The sequence below is a fragment of the Myxine glutinosa genome, chromosome 3 (genome assembly GCF_964187855.1).
Source record: "Myxine glutinosa chromosome 3, kmMyxGlut1.1, whole genome shotgun sequence".
Taxonomy (NCBI): Eukaryota; Metazoa; Chordata; class Myxini; order Myxiniformes; family Myxinidae; genus Myxine; species Myxine glutinosa.
This window is the reverse complement of record NC_136263.1, coordinates 49304082-49321057: the sequence shown is the minus strand read 5'-3', so window position 1 is coordinate 49321057 and position 16976 is coordinate 49304082. Positions and strand designations below refer to the sequence as shown.

Here is a 16976-nt window from a genome sequence, read left to right as displayed (position 1 = left end):
GCTCCGCCCTTCAGGAGACCGCCCGGAGGTTCGCCCCGGTGCCAACGGCACACCACGGTTGCCCGCCTTGCACATCGCCCCGGAGCTTCGCACGGCAAAGTACGTGTTCATCCGGCACGACGCCCACCGGGCACCGCTACGGCCCCGGTACGACGGGCCCTTCCGCGTATTGGAGACTGGGGACAAATTTTTCACGGTCGACATCGGCGGTGCCCCGGATCGCATTTCCATGGACTGCCTCAAGCTGGCCCACCTCGATCCGGACCACCCCCCGCCAGCAGTTCTGCCTCCGCGTCGAGGCCGACCCCGGCGGTCGGAACCCCCGGCACCCCCGCCAGCAGCTCTGCCTCCGCGTCGAGGCCGCCCCCCGGCGGTCGGACCCCGGCACCCCCCAGCCCCGCCGGCCCGCTACCCCCCAGCCCTGCACCCATCGCCAGGGGGCGTTTCGGGCGGGTCATCCGGCTTCCCCGCAAACTCACCCTTCAGGTGCGCGGGAATTCTGGGGGGGCGCGTGTGGCAGGCACAAGGGGCAATAATTCCACGCACCAGTGGGTGGCGCGAGCGCCCAGGCGGGGACCGATGGCACATGCCCCGCCCTTTGACCGATCGGCCACGCCCGGGGACTAGGCGTGGCCTCGGCACATATATGCGGGCTCTAATCTCGAGCCCGCCCAGTGCTGCAGTTTGAGCTTTCAAAATAAAGACTCTTTTGTTTAAACAAACGCGTTGTGGCCTACCTCTTTGGCAAGCAAGTTGTGTGTGCGCAGCACCACACTTCACATATATATATATATATATACAGTGGAACCTTGACTTACGAGTTTAATTCGTTCTGTGACCGAGCTCGTAACTCAAATTGCTCGTTTCTCAAATCAAATTTCCCCATTAAAATGCATTGAAATGCTATTAATCCGTTCCAGCCCGCCAAAAACCACACCAATTTTTTTTTTAATATACAGTATATATAAAAATATCTCGCGCTTTATATTTCACCTGTATGCAGCATACAAGTTGGCAGGATGGCCTGGACTGGAGGTACGCACACTTGACTCTAAAGTCTAAACTGTCCAGCCTGGGTTTGAATCCCGACCCAGCTATAACCTGTCATGGGTGAATCACAGGCAGGGTGATTCATCAATGTGTGTACCGCTAAACTGGGCGCCCCGTTTGCGTCCCATTAGTTGTTGGATGTTAAGGATCTCACCGTGTTTTCCACAAAGAGAAGGCGAGCTATCGCCGGCACTCTGAACAAGTTGTGGCCTGGCATGGCATGAACATGAAAACATGAACATGAACATGAAATGTTCGACATGAACATGAAATTTTCCAAAATAACCAAAATGCGAAAACAAAAATGCAGCGCTATACGACAGAGATACTGTACGTGCACGGCAAGATAACCACGTGACCGGAACCTACCTGGCAGCGTCAACTCAAAATAACCAACATGGGAAAACAAAAATGCAGCGCTATACGACAGAGATACTGTACGTGCACGGCAAGATAACCACGTGACCGGAACCCACCTGGCGGCGTAAACTCAAAATAACCAACATGCGAAAACAAAAATGCAGCGCTATACGACAGAGATACTGTACTTGCACGGCAAGATAACCACGTGACCGGGTGGCGAAAGCTCGTAACTCAGATCTCGGCTCGCATCTCAAAGCAATAAACCGCCCGAGCGACAGCTCGTATCTCGAAAAACTCGTAAGTTGGGGCACTCGTAAGTCAAGGTTCCACTGTATATATATATATATATATATATATATATATATATATATATATATATATATATATACATTGCGGTTTTTAGAACCCTCACTTTGTAAATACTTGCAAATAATATTCCATCATTTATATTTTAAAAGGTTAGAGGTCGCACCCGTAGTTCGTCCATATGCAACACGTAGGACACCATAGGAACTTTAGTTATTTCCTTATTATCTGTCAGATAAGGCCATGTTCCCAATAGTTGAATCTGCGTTGCATTAATCAAATAAGATAAGCCCCATTCGCTTCCTTTCCAATCTCTCTCTCCCAATTCTATAACATGCCTTCGCCTGCCAGCAGCGTTCGCTGTGTTGAGCTGAAGTTTGCTCAAACAAATGCCATTAACCACGTGGTCAAGCTCGAGGAAGAAGGGGCGGAGCGCCGGGAACGAGGCGTGGGCCTGTCAACTCGCCGTCAAGGGCGGAGCGGGTGAGCCCTCGCCAACCAACCAGGACTGAGGTGAGCTCACTGGCGGGCGTGGTTTCGAAGTGCGCGCATTGATCTAAAAGCGCATTATATAATCGCGTGCGCAAAGCCTTTTTACGGACTCGCTGGGAAACGCGCACTGCACAAGGACTGCGCCACGGACTGCGCCGGGGATTGCATTGTACGAACTGCTTGTAAAGAACTGTGCAGGGGAGGATCGATTGTAAAGGACTCTTTGGGAAAGGCACTTTCTGAACTTATTGATCGGGAGGCGCGCTTGTTTCAAAGGACTGCACGGAGACGCTGATTGCACGAACTGCCTGTGATACGAGCCATTGATCGGGAGAGAGAGAGAGAGCTGGCATGAGCTACGTATTACGTACGCCGTATCCCAGTCCCCCCGATATATGTAACCCTGAGATACGTAAGGGCCGCTCGCGTCCGACGATACGCGCGAAGCTGCCTGCCGGGTTTCGCCCACGGATCCGGAGCCTGGACTGGACTGGACTGGAGTGGACCGGAGCCGGATCCCATCGCCTGGACCATCTGCCTGGATCTTCCTCCCCTACCACTACAATCCCGTGTGAGTGTGTCTGTTCGTCCTGGGGTCGTAATAAGTTCAGACTGTATAGGTAAGCCTGCCCTGTGTCCTACTTTTTCTTCTTCTCCTTGTACATCCTTTTGTTTCCTCTTTTCTTGTACATTTGTAATAAACCCACTCTTTGTTCTTGCCTTACTCTGGTTTCCTCTTATCCGATCGGTTTGGTCTTATCTTGATTGAGTACCTGTGGCACGATTTGGAAACCGCTCAGGATCAGGTTCGTTTTGTTAATGGCTCGGGCCGCGGATTGCTAACCGCTCGGCAATTTCCATCTTATCCGTGGTTCAAGCGGGAGTTATTTCCCTGCTTTACGGTCGGGTTAGTAAGTAGGTATTTGGGACTTCATTGACCAATCACCCTCACTAATTCCGACCGGAAGGAGCGTCATAGCTTCCAGGATTGGGGGATGGCCAGCTTAAAAGACAAGGGGATTAACCCCCCCTTGATAAGGGGAGCGCCGACCCCCGAATCCGCAACAGTTGGTGTCAGGAGTGGGATTGGACCCAAACCAAATTTTATTACATCTGAAAAAAAAAAAAATGGTCAAAATTTTGAGCGGCTGAAATTTTTGTGTTAAAAACCAAATTAAAATCGTGCCATGGATAATCAAGGCGATTGGATGCCGGTGGGGGAAAATGAAGGGGTAGAGGAAGCGTTAGAGTCAACCCAGGACCCCAGGGAGGAAGTGGGAGTTATGGAGGAGGAAAGCAAAGAAGGTGTGATAGTGGGGGTTGCAGGTGCACAAAATGGCGGCGCCTCGCACATGGCGATGAGGGCCGCGCCCGCTGCGCAAGTGGGAGGGATGAATATCCAGGACCTCATTGCGCAGCTGCAGGCAGCCATGCAAATGGGGCTGGGAAACCAAATTGAGCAATTGGCAAGTCAAATAGGGGGATTGAGAGACGGGTTGAGTAATTTGGAACATAGAATGGGGGAGCAATTGGGAAGCCAAATTGGGGGGTTGAGAAATGATATGGGCAATCAAATTGGTGGATTGAGAAATGATATGGGAGACCAAATTGTGGTGTTGAGAAATGATATGGGAGACCAAATAGGGGGGTTGGAAGGTAAATTAGGGGCCCAATTGGAGGACGTGAGTAGCGAAATGAACGAGGGGTTAATGAGGGTGAAAAGCAAGATGGACACCCGGAAAATCAAATAAAAAGAATGAAGGATGGGTTAACGGGGTTTGGAAGCAGAGTGGGTGGCCAGATAGAGTGGATGGGGAGAGACATAGACTGCAGATCGGGCGGAAAGGATGCGGGGGTACGCGACGAGGTAGCGCGACCTGAGAAGCGCGGGGAAAGCAAGGCTGAGCAAGGCATGGTCACGTGGACCGGGGTAGAGATCGCAACCTGGGGTATGGGGAAGCCGGCGACCGCCAAAGTAGAGAAAATTTTATTAGCGCCAGCGGTCGTCGAGGGAAAAGACATTGAAATTAAAGAAAAAGAAAATCAAATCAAACCATTAGTGGAAATTGGGGCGGAAGAGACGGACTTAGAAAAGCACTCGTGGGAGGAAGAAATGGAATGCACACAAAGTCTGGATTCACATCGTGATGCCGTGCTTAACCAAATGGAAAGTTTGCAGGTGGTGGAGCAAAGAAGAAGAAGCGCCGAGGTGAGTAGGGTGGTGTATGGTGCTAAAAGGTTTTTCGGGAAAGTGTTTAGCGCAAAAAGAATTTTCGCGCGCTTGGGATTCCAGCGTAACCCGGGCGTTTGTGGGAGGTCTGTGGTGCGCTGTGAGTGGAAATGGTGCGCGTGTGCGAACGGCACCAGAGCGCGAGTGTGTTACAGAGGGTGAAAGCGAATGCACGACAGAGTGTGAAAGCGAGGGTGAGTGCACAACAGAGTGTGGAAGTGGGAATGAGTGTGACCAAGAGTGTGAGATGGTTGAGGAGCGTGTGTGAGAATGCACACCTGAGTTGGTTGTGGAGCGTGTGATTGGGTGTGTGACAGGGGATTGCACACCCATGGGTAGGTGTGCGCTGAGTGGGTGTGCAACAGAGTGCACACCCAGGAGTGGTACAGAGTACGTACCGGGAGAGTGCACCAGGGTGTGCACAGGAGAGGTGTGTAACCGAGGAGTGTGTGAGTGTGCCTGGGTGGTGTGCACGAGAGAGTGCGGTGACGAAATGTGTGGAGTGTATGAGAGGCGGTGGAGTGCCGGGTTTTGCGAGAGAGAAACGGAATGAGTGGTGTGAGCATGCAAGTGGAGCATCGACGTTAACCGGGACAGGGTTCAGGCCAACGTATAGCCGACGCGAGCTCTCATTGCGCGGTGTTCTTTGTGTGCTGCAGGGGCCGGCCGGGATCGTGCCGCATCGCTCCTGTATGGAGCGCCGTGCACGATTCGGGCCGGGCTCCGCCCTGTACGGTCGGTACCGCGCTTTGTTAGGCAAAGCGATCGGCCCGGTTCGAGGGGAAGGAGAAGGGGTCGGAGCGGCGCCCCCTTATGGTGGTGGCGCTCTGGCAGGGCAAGGCTGGGCCATCGCGCTTGGGAGCGCAAGGCCCTGCGTAGGGATGGTGCTTGGAGCCTTGGCCCGACAAAACCTCCTCCCCAGAATCGTAAATGCCGGACGGACCCAACCTATAGGAGACCGGGACAGGGTTCAGGCCACTTGCAGAGTGCAGAGGGTATGAGCAGAGACAGACCATTGCATGCATTGCTCGGCTTTTCGAAGCCGAGCTGGAAAAAAAAACAAAAAAAGTATCTCCCCGAGAGGCTCATAGTACAGTGGACTGGATTAGCGGTAGTGATGGCGATAGTGATGTGGAGGGATGGTAAATCTACCATCCCTCACATCACCATCATTTTGGGTCACATGAGCTATAGATTATGGGGTGGCAGTGCAAACTAGCCTGGGAGGGTTAGGATAATGTATAGGGCTCTAGAGATGACCATAGGTGACCGAGAATTAAGTAGAGACATTTGTACCTGTAGTGGGGACGTAGAGTAGGGTAGTTGGATGATAATGACGTGGGATGTGCAAAGTTTAATGGGATGACTGGGAAGCACCAGTCTTAGAAGGGCAATAGTTAGTCAGATGATGCTGTGTGTATGAGCTTTAAGTTTTGTATGAAATGAGGAATTGAGAGGCAATGCTCGAGAGAGATGTGTGTGTGTGTGTGTGTGTGTGTGTAGAAAGGGTATGAGCAGAGTATTGTGGATGTGTGTCATTGCATATTAAGTGAATGGCTTGCATGGTGGCAAGTGAGCTTGGTGGTATGGAATAGATGGTCTGGAGTAAATGGAGTATGGAATGAATGGTGTGGAGTGGGAGTGTGGAATAGGTGGAGTGGAGTGTATGGTGCGAAGGAGTGGATGGGGGAAGGATGGACCCCTTCACGAGTACCCGGGGAGGGTAGTTTAAAAGTAGGTAGAGGGAGTAGGTAAATTGTGGTAGGATGTTGACATCTGTGGTGCGAAAGTAGCAGAGTACTGCTTGGATGGGTGCATGAGTGTATGGAATGGCTGGGCGTGTGGCCTGTTAGTGAGTATGGTTAAATGGGCACTCCGCCACTGGTAATCTGTCGGCCAGGTGAGGCCGCAGGTAGGCTCTGGGAGCCAGTTGGAGTTCAATGGGGCCCGAGGATCCAGAGAAGGACCCGGGTAGCCCGACACCATAGAGGGCGGTAGCGGGGTAAGGGAGCCAGGGGGCCTTCCCCAGGTTAGGTTAGTGAGGAGCAGGTAAGCTCGGGTGGCAACTGCAGTGGCGGAGGTGTGCAGGTGAGCAGACCTGCTGGTGAGCCACACGACCCAGCCCTGAAATTGTGCGAGGGCACAGGTTGAAGAATCGGGGGAGTGAGACCCCAAATTGGGAGGCACCACAGTATGTTCAATGGGAATTGGTTTTTAGAACTGCATAGTGTAAGATGGCCAATGGATTGGCAGGGTAAGACCCCGGGTAGAGTAAAGAGTGTTAATGTCATTTAGAAGGTAGATAGGAGAAAATCTCTTCGCACCATCCGCATCCGCTCACCGAGGTGATAAGACTCCACACCACATTTTTTGGCAGACATTTGGAATGAAAGACGCATATCGACGTGGGGAGACATTGTGTTGTGATTCCATCCCTTCCTTCTTGGGAGGGATTGGGGACGAATTTGGCATTAGAGGGGATGGGGGACAAGACGATAGCGACGGATTTGTAAAGTGTGTAAATACGGGTAAGGGCAAGGGTAGGGTAGGTGACATGGGGGGTGACGAACGGTTCGGGACGAGCTTTCTCGGCTCGCTCTCCCGCGCCCTTCATGTCTGCATTATCTTGTATTGATGTGTACCCTTGCGCCCCTGCCCGCTGATCTGCTTTGTCCTTCCTTCCCCACTCACGGAGCATTGTTCTTTTGTGCCCGGGGGGAGGGGGGAGTGTGCAGGTGACCACAGTTGTGCACCCGCACCCTTGCTGCCTCCGGCCTGCACTGATGCACCATATGGACCACACGTTCTGTGGCCTAGCACCACCTTATGGACCACACGTACTGTGGCCTGGCACGTCTGCTGGGACCGGTCATGGTTGCCTGTGGTATCTTGTTGTGGACCACTGTTTTTAAAGTGGCATCCATGCCATGCAGGGCGACCACAGGAGTTGGCCCTGCTGGCCAAATCAGTAATAAAAAGCGGACGCGGTGTGTGCCCTTTTATTATAAATAACATCAAGTACGAAGAGGAAGATCAACCGGAAGCATCGGCCCAGCAGACAAGCAAGAAGGCATCAGACATCATTGATTATTTTTAAATGTTTTTTTATGTGTGCATTTTGATGATGGTGCTTTTTGGTGCTTATTGGTGCATTTCTTTATTGGTGCATATGGGTACATATGGTATGGTGTATCAGTGCAGTGCAGTGCAATGATTTTCCTCTTCTCAAAAGTTCTGTTTCTCTTCCCACAAAAGACAGGTCCTGGGTGACAGTTTATAAATAATTCGTGTTTTTTATAAATAATGCTCCCCACCGGCTAAATGTTTAGTTTGAAGACCATTCCGCAATTCAGTTAGTCTGTGGGCATGAGTCTGTTAGGTAGAATGCAACGTAGCAGGCGGGACATATTTAGTGTTAAAACTGTCGCACTCAGGGTGAGGTTAAAAGTAGAGGGTAACCACACCTAAGTGTCACACTAAGTTAAAGTTGTTTCGGCCCGGGATGGGCCTGGAGGAAAGGAGGGTGCAGTGTTGTGGTTTTTAGAACCCTCACTTTGTAAATACTTGTAAATAATATTCCATCATTTAAAAGGTTAAAAGTCGCACCCGTAGTTAGTCCATATGCAACACGTAGGACACCATAGGAACTTTAGTTATTTCCTTATTATGTGTCAGATAAGGCCGTGTTCCCAATAGTTGAATCTGCTTTGCATTAATCAAATAAGATAGGCCCCATTCGCTTCCTTTCCAACCTCCCTCTCCCAATTCTATAACGCGCCTTCGCTTGCCAGCAGCGTTCGCTGCGTTGAGCTGAAGTTTGCTCAAACAAATGCCTTTAACCACGCGGTCAAGCTCGAGGAAGAAGTGGGCGGAGCGCCAGGAACGAGGCGTAGCCCGGTCAACTCGCCATCAAGGGCGGAGCTGGTGAGCCCTCGCCAACCAACCAGGGCTGAGGTGAGCTCACTGGCGGGCGTGGTTTCGAAGTGCGTGCATTGATCTAAAAGCTCTGCGCATGCGCAAGCGCAGATTGCTCTGCGCATACGCAAGATTGGAGGTCTCGTCTCTTCAAAGCTGTCCATGCGCGCTCGCTTTCGAAGTTAAGTAACTTTTCACAATTGTGTTTTTGTCGAAACTGTATCTTTCTCTCGGTGTATGTACCTATTGGGGTGTCTTTAATAGTATTCTTGGTGTTGGTTTTTCATACCTGTGTACAGAATCGTCGGTCTTTCGTATCGCGTATTCTGAGGCCTAAGTGTAGTACTAGGCTACCGTGTCCGACCTTGGCTTGAGGCTTTGTTTTTGTCTCAGCGGTTCTCCGATCGCGCTGCAATTACTTTCTGGTCTCTGTTTTTCACGGTCTTTTCACCCCATACTTCCTTGTTTTAAAATCTCAAAAAAAACAAACAAAAAAAAAGATTTCCTTCTGTTCTTATTCGTTTATTCGTTCTTATTTGTTCGTTCGTTCTTTGACCACGTTGTTTGTGATCACGTGATCACGTTGTTAAAAAATGTCTAATCTGTCCCCTGAAGACCTGTATTCTGTCAAATTCTATAACACCTTTTTCTTCTTCTTCTATAAAAGGATGCTTTCGACTTGCTCACCAAATCTATTCATTCCAAAAAAAAATTCCATCTCTTATAGTGCATCTTTCATTCATTCCCTAAACTCTCCAGCACTCCATCCTCCCTCCAGCGTCCTCAAACGTATTTTTGACTTGAATGTCTCAAGAAACTCATTTTGCAATAAATGTTCGTTTCCCATTAATCCTACACTTTTCAAAATCCCATTTCCCATCACCCCTCCCCTCTAAATCTACCCCCTTGCCCCTCCCCTCCAAATCATCCCCATCACCCATCTCTTTCAAATCTTCCCCCTTGCCCCTCCCCTCCAAATCTTCCCAATCACCCATTCCTTTCAAATCTCCCCCCCCCCACCCCTCCCCTCCGAGACTCTCCCTTGCTCCTCCCCTCCTAGACTCCCCTCCCACCCCTCCTCCTCAAAGCGTCCTCCTCACTTCTTCCCCCTTCCAACTTTCACCTTCATCTCCCTCAACCTTCTGCCTCGCTCTTCCCCCTCGTCAAATAACACCTCACTGCGCCTCTCCCAATCGCCATCAAACCTTTTGTCCGCCCCATTCTTCCCTTTCTCCAAGCTATTCTGTAATCTCCGACACACCTTCAACAGCTCTCCCTACCTCTTCCTCCTCTTCCACATCTTACCCTACCGCTCCCCCCCCCCCCCCCCTGTTCTGTATCCGATGCTCCCCCTTCCTCTTCCTTAACAGTATGGACCTCAAACATCCGGGGCCTTCGCTCAAACTTGTCTGATCTCTCCATACAGGTTGCTTCTGACAAACCAGACGTGATCTGCTTAACAGAAACTTTCCTCCTTCATGATGTCTCTGATTCCTTGGTATCTCTCCCAGGTTACTCCCTCCTCCGGTATGATAGACCTGACCATCGTCCTGGAGGTGGGGTTGCTATCTTTATCAAAAAACTCTCTTCCTCACTCGCCCTGCACTGCCCTCTCTCCACCTCACCCCAGGAATACCTTTGGCTAAGGCTTCCCCTTCGCTCCCACCTTTTGTTCATATGTGTGTTGTACCGTCCACCAAACAGTGATGACTCCATCTACATCTCGCTGTCTGAGAATATGGACCAATTTCTATCTACCCATCCCAATTCTCTCTTCCTCATATGTGGTGATTTCACCTGTCACCATGCCAGTTGGCTGCGTGTGGGTACCTCTCTCACCAGCCATGGCTCTTCAGCAAAGGACTTCTGTGACTCACTGGGACTGACACAATCTGTCAATTTCCCGACCCGGATTTCAGTCAACGGAGCATCTTCTCTTCTGGACTTGGTTATGACTAACTTCCCTGAAAATGTCTACTGCCCTTCTTCTGCTCCAATCGGCTCTTCTGATCATGTGCTTGTTAAAGTGGACATCTCTCTGACCATTCTCAGAGAGCCTCCTCAGCGTCGACGAGACTGGCATTTCACTCAGGCCAACTGGCACGGTCTTCAAGCAGCCATCAATCATCTGGACTGGTCTCCCATCTCTACTGCCTCTGACATAAATTCTTCCTGGGAATTCTTCCAAAGCAAACTGCTCTCTCTCATGCACATATTTATCCCATCTCGTCTTCTGTTGTCATACCCTTCCTCCTGTCCATGGCACACGGAATCTTGTGGTGAGGCTATTGCCCAGAAACAACTTGCTTTCGTCTCCTGGAAAACAAATCCAACGGAAGGAAATCTCATTTCCTTTCACAAAGCCCGAAACAAGTGTGTCCACCGTCAGGAGAGCCAGGAACCAATTTCTCTCCGTTCTCAAGACCGAACTCTCTTATCTGTCTCCCTCTTCCAAATCCTGGTGTCGTCTGGTCAAATCTGTTTCTGGTGTTTGTTCCCCCTCCATCCCCTCCCTCACCTCAAATGGCCACACGTCTGACTCTGCACGTCAGATGGCGGTCAAATGCCGGTGGGGGTAGTAGAAGAGGAATTAATGGCCCAGGACCAGCAGGGACAGTTGGTAGTGGAGGCTGAAGAGGGTGCGGCAGTGGTTAAAGACAATGGCGCGCTTCGCACGTGGCGGCGGCTGAGGCCAAACCTGTTGTGCAAGGGAGTTTTGAAGACATGGGCTTATTAATGACACAAATCTTAGCAGAAATGGAAGAGTCAATGTGTGGCTGGAAAAAGCTGAATGTAAAAATGGACACCATGATAAACGAATCCACGTGCAACAGGGACACAATGGGGGAGGACATTGGGTGCAGGCCGAGCGGGAAGGTCGCGGTGGTACTCAACGGTGTGAAGCGATACGGGGAACGCGTGGAGAGCGAGGTAAAGCGGAGCACAGCCAAATTGACTGGGGCTATGGGGGTAGCGACACGGGGTGTAGAGGAGCCGACGATCGTCGCATTGGAAAATAAAATTTTGGGGGCGCCGGCGAAGGCTGAATTGGAAAAAGAAATTTTAGGGACGCCGACGATCGTCGTGTTAGAAAAAGAAACAATTGGGGCTGAAGAGACGGGAGAATCGTGGAGCAAATCACGGGAGAAGGAAATGGAACATGTACGAAGTTCGTGTTTGCACCGTGATGCCGTGCTTGCTAACCCCATAAAAGGTTTGCAGGTGCTGGCGGAGAAGGAGGGCCCCAGAGTGAGTAAAAATGGCGCGAATGTGTTTGGCGCGAACGGGTGCTCGGCGCGCTTGGGAGAAAGGCGAGACCCGGGCATTCTCGATGGGCCCATTGTGCGGTGTACGAGTGAGGGTGGTACGATTTGCGAAGGGCCCATTGTGCGGTGTGAGAGGGAGTCCGTACTGGAGCGCGTGGTGAGAGAGTGTGTCACGGAGTGTGAAAAAGAGTGTGCACCGGAGTATGAGCGAGAGTGCACACCAGAGTGTGTGGAAGAGTGCACACCGGAGTGTGTGGAGGAGTGTGCACCAGAGTGTGTAAAAGAAGAATGCACACCAGAGTGTGAAAAAGTGTGCACGGGAGTGTGCGACCCCTGAGTATGTGGAAGAAGAATGCACACCGGAGTGTGTGTGGGAAGCGTGTGCACCGGAGTGTGCGATAGCGGAGTGTGAGGGAGAATGCACACCTGAGTGTGTGAAAGAAGAGTGCACAACGGAGTGTGTGAGGGGCGCGTGTGCGCCTGGGTGTGTGAGTGTGGAGTGGGTCGCGCGTGGTGAGGACGCGGCTCATGCATTGACACCGACCGGGGTAGCGCGTAGTTGGACGGATAGCGTACGCGAGCCCCCGGTGAGTTGTGTGCTGCAGGGACCGGAGGGGATCGGTGCGGCGTCGGTCTCACAAGGACCGGCATGCACGATTCGTGCCTCCTGCCCTGCACTGTATGGTTGGTGCCGTATGGCGGCGAGGCCGGTCGGCTGGGTTCGAGGGGAGGTAGGAGTTATCAGAGCCATGCACCCTATTGGGTGCGGTGATCCGACCATTGCCGGTTGGGTCATCGTGTGTGGGACCGCGAGGCCCTGCGCAGGGATGGAGCCCGGCACCTGGGCCCATCAATCCCTCCCCCCTTGGATCAAAAATGCCGGACGGACACCCCATAGAGGCGACCAACCACCCACATGGATCGCTCGGCCCTGCGAGGCCGAGCTGTGACCCAGTACATCCACATGGAGAGGCTCGTAGTGTAGCGGACTGGTGAGAGTAGTGTACCCCACGTGGGGGAATGGTAGTGTCACCATTCCTCCCATGGGGGGGGGGGCATGAGCATTAGTTTAGGGGGATGGCAATGTTAGGCACATGGAGGGGCCAGCAATGGTTGCCTTCATGGGGCACCGAAGCTAGCTGAGGGAGGGCTAGGATAATGATAGGGATTTAGAAGACAGTAGAGACCAATATTTAAGTAGTGACACCTGAACTATAGAGGGGACAAAGAGAGTTTAGGTGGATGATAAAGAAATGGGTGTGCATAGTGTAAAGGGACGACGGGGAAAGCATGAGTTGTAGGGGAAATTAGGTAGATAGATGATGCTGTGTGGTTGATGAGTTGTGTTGTAGAGATAAATAGAGTTGTGTTGTAGTGTGAATTGAATTGCATGGTGTGCAAGAACAAATGGTGTGTGAAAGAAGTTGGTGTGGAATGCTTGGTGTGGAATGCATGGTGTGAAGGATCGAATGGGGGAGAGTGGAACCCATTCACGAAAGCCCGGGGGTGGGGGGGGTCGTGAAAAGCCAGGTAGAGGGTATAGGTAAATTACATAGATATTGACACCTGTGGTGCGGGCAGTGGAACGAAGTGTTTTGGAGGGTGCAGTAGTCAGTGACATGGCTGGGCATGTGGCTTAATTGGTGCATATGGTTATTGAGGCACTCCGCCACTGGTAGTTTGTCGGCCAGGTGAGCCCGCAGGTAGGCTCTGGGAGCCGGATTGGTTAGTTGTGAGTGGGGCCCGAGGATCCTAGGAGAGGACCCGGGTTGCCCGATGCCAAGGTGGCCATAGAGGGGGTAAGAGCCAGGGAGGGCCTTCTCCGGTTAGGTAGTTGCAGGAGCAGGCAAGCTCGGGAGGTGGCTTCAGTGGCAGAGGTGCGCAGGTAAGTAGACCTGCTGGTAGGGCCACACGACCCAGCCCCGAAATTGTGCGAGGGCACAGGAAGAAAAATCCATTGGGTGAGACCCAAATTCGGGAGGGCACCACAGTGTGGGCAATGGGAATTCGGGTTCTTAGAACCACATAGTTTAAAGAGGCCGATTGGCAGGGTATGACCCCGGGTAGTTTCAATGAGTAATGCCATTAGTGTAGTTAGGATGAGAAATCCCTTCGCACCATCCACAGCCAGTCACCAAGGAGGACGAGCTCCACACCGAGGCTCTGTAGGCTGATTGAGCAGTAAGACACATCATGACGTAAGTGGGATGTTGTTGTGTTCCATCCCTTCCTTCCTGGGAGAGAGTTGGGGACGAATTTGGTATAGAGGGGGATATGGGAGACAGGACGTAGAGACAGATTATAAATACAAGGGGGGCTCGGGTAGTGTAGCCAATGGTGGGGGGTACAGACGGCTAGGGACGAGTTTGCTCTGCTCGATCTGCTGCGTCCCTCGCTCCGCACCAGGCATGGTGGTGCCTGGTCACCTTGTTTTTTGTGTGCCACTGTGTCCTTTCCGTTTTGCTTGTTGTGCTTCGTCTTCCCTCCTCGCCCCAGGACCATTTTGGAGGCCGAACTGTGCAGCACCTTGCTGCCATGTCCTTGCTACACCTGTGCAGCCAAACTATGCAGCACCTTGCTGCCAGTCCTTTTGCTGCACCTTTTGCTACACTCATGGACCCCAAGCCTTGTGGCCTTGAACCTCTGCTGTGCAGCATCTGGCTGCAAAATCATCTTGCACCTTCGGACCACTTCTTGAGTGGCACTGATGCCACGCCGTTGGACCACATGAGAGTGGCCCTGCTGGCCAATAAAAAGAAAGTGTGTGCAATTGTTTACTATTGTGTGCTAGGAAGGAAGATGTGGAAGCTTAGCCTGATGAAGCCCTGATGCTTCATATGGCCTGTATGCCGGTCAGGGCCAGCCGGTTTTGTTAGCCGCACACAGAAGATACAAGATGCAAGCAGCAAGTGCCACAATGAGTGTGTTTTGTTTTTCTTCCCCTCCAATTCTCTTTTCCAAAGTGCAGGTCCTGGGTCATAGAATTGTAAATAAAGTGAAGTTCTGTGCATTGTAAATATAAGAATGTGCCCACCGGCTTTGTGTTTAGTTTGAAAATTCCGGAAATACTCGGGTAGTTGTGGGTGTGAGTCTGTTAGAGTAGCTGCTCAACGCAATAGGGGGGACATATCTAGTGTTAAAAATGTCGCACACATGGGTCAGAAAAATGCTAGGGGAATTACACCTATGAGTCACATTTAAAAGTAATGTTAAGTTTGCATGCCAGGCTCGACCGGTCGTTCCATTGTTGGGGTCGACTCGGGACGAGTCTGGTGAGAGAGGGGTGTAGTGTTGCGGTTTTGTGAATAAAGAGTGACCCCCCCCCCCCCATATATATATATATATATATATATATATATATACATATTGTTACAGACGCGGCTTTAGATGTTATATTGACCGAGCGGTGGTGTATTTAACCGCGTCCGAACAGTTACTCCCCGATTAGAACCCGATTCCACCCGACGTTGACCAGATCGCCCCACAGATATTCAATCGGGAAACCTCTAAAGCGACCGAAAGAGAATGAAAAAGAAGAAGAAGAAGAATACGGAGGAAGAACAGATTTATTATACACACACAGCAATGGATGGAAGAAGCAGTAACACAGCGAATCGTTAACTTACACTATTCATTTTTACTTAACCCCAAGACAACGAGCAGGACAGGACGTTCACACTTACACAGGGGATAATGCAGGCAGGTAGGGCTTGAGGTGGATTGCTTGAGAGGGAGGCAAAGTTGGGAGGCAGCAGCTCGCAATTCCTCGTGGTTTTGGCGGGAAAACCCTCCGTCGTGTATCCGCTGCGGTAGACGTCACGCGCTGGTTCGGCACACCTGCTCCTCTTCTTGTGGTGGAGCCGTCTCCCTCCTTTCAGCGCGTCTCTCCAAAGCTGGTTTCCTTGCCGAGTACCTCTCCTCTTTGGCTTGGAGCGTTTCGCATCTCACCGCTCCTCTTGGTGCAGCCTCTTTGCTCATCTCCCAGGTCATCTCCCAAGGCCTCTCGTAAAGCAGTCCCTTACAGTCGCTTTTATCACCTCGGGCGAAATCAAGCCGCCGGCTCCGAGGGCACGCCTACCGGGTCGCTCACCGCGGTGCTGATTGGCTGTTAGGGCTGGCTCACTCCTCCCCCCTTATGACGAGGTGGAGACACGCCTTTCTTCCCCAACCCTACCTCGTGGCCAATGGTGGTTGAAGAAAACCGCCCAAAATGCGGAAGGCAATTGGAAGGGAGGTTTTGGGGAAATTGGAAGGGCCTACGCTTATTTTGTTTGATACAATGCAAAGTCAATCTAGTGGGAAACACATATTTAGCCTACATGGAATAAGGAAATACACTATTTAAAAGATATATCGTGACCTGTGTGTAAGTTTCATGGAATTAACTAGGAGGCCGACTGCGACCATTATTTACATTAACAGGGTGTTACCGTACTTTTGTAACGTTCACATTGTAACGTTTCCACATTCGTTACACTGCACCCTCCTTTCTTCAGGCCCAATCTCGGGCCTACTAAACTTTAACTTAGTGTGACACGTAGGTGTAATTCCCTCTACAATTAACCTGACCCTGAGTGTGACAATCTTAAAACACAAATAAGTATGTCCCCCTATTGCATTGCACCCTGTCTAACAGACTCAAGCCCACAGCTAACCGAATTACGGAATTATTCTCAAACTATACATTTACGGTGGGGAGCATTATTTACAATGACGTGATTTCTTATTTACAACGCAACCCAGGACCTGTGTTTTTTTTTTTTTCCTTTTAGGGAACAAGAGAAAGAAATTCCTGTTGGGAGGGAGGAGACAGCACGCATTGCATCGATGCACCAGTACCAATACCACCAAAGCACCCAAAAGCACCAAACACCACAAAGCACCAAAAGCACCACAAAGCACCAAAAGCACCACTCGGTGCGCAGTCACCATGGTTCATAATAAACACAACAAAACAACTGGTGGTGGTCTTCTCTTTCTCTGCTGGGCCGATGTTCTTCCCGACGTCTTCTGGCTTCATGCGGCCTATTTGGAAATAATAAAAAGCACAACTTGTGTCCATTTTTATTTAGGGCCTCAGGGGCCAACTAAGGGTGGTCCACCTGTTTGGCATAGGTGCCACCTTACCGAGGTCCGCAAGCAAGATTCCCTGGCCACTATGGCCGGTCTCCAACAGAGGTGCCCTGCCCCAGAACCTGGGGTCCATCAAGTGGTACTTGGCCGCAGAACAGCGGTCCATAAAGTGGTACATCAACGCAATGCATGCTGGTTCTGGGAATCTCGGGCGCACAATGGCCACCTCACGCACGCTCCCATCAGCACCCAATGGCGCACAGGTCATGTGGGAGACAAAA

General features: G+C 51.3%; 1 protein-coding gene across 1 annotated transcript in view; it reads left to right on the top strand.

Annotated features, from left to right (window-relative positions):
• The window catches only part of SNX14 (sorting nexin 14), a 776643-nt gene extending 760062 nt beyond the window's left edge, over positions 1-16581 (top strand). The window contains exon 29 of the mRNA XM_078774041.1: positions 16395-16581. The gene's annotated coding sequence lies outside the window, so the exon portion shown is untranslated. The remainder of the gene's footprint in view (positions 1-16394) is intronic.
• Positions 16582-16976: the final 395 nt, after the last annotated feature.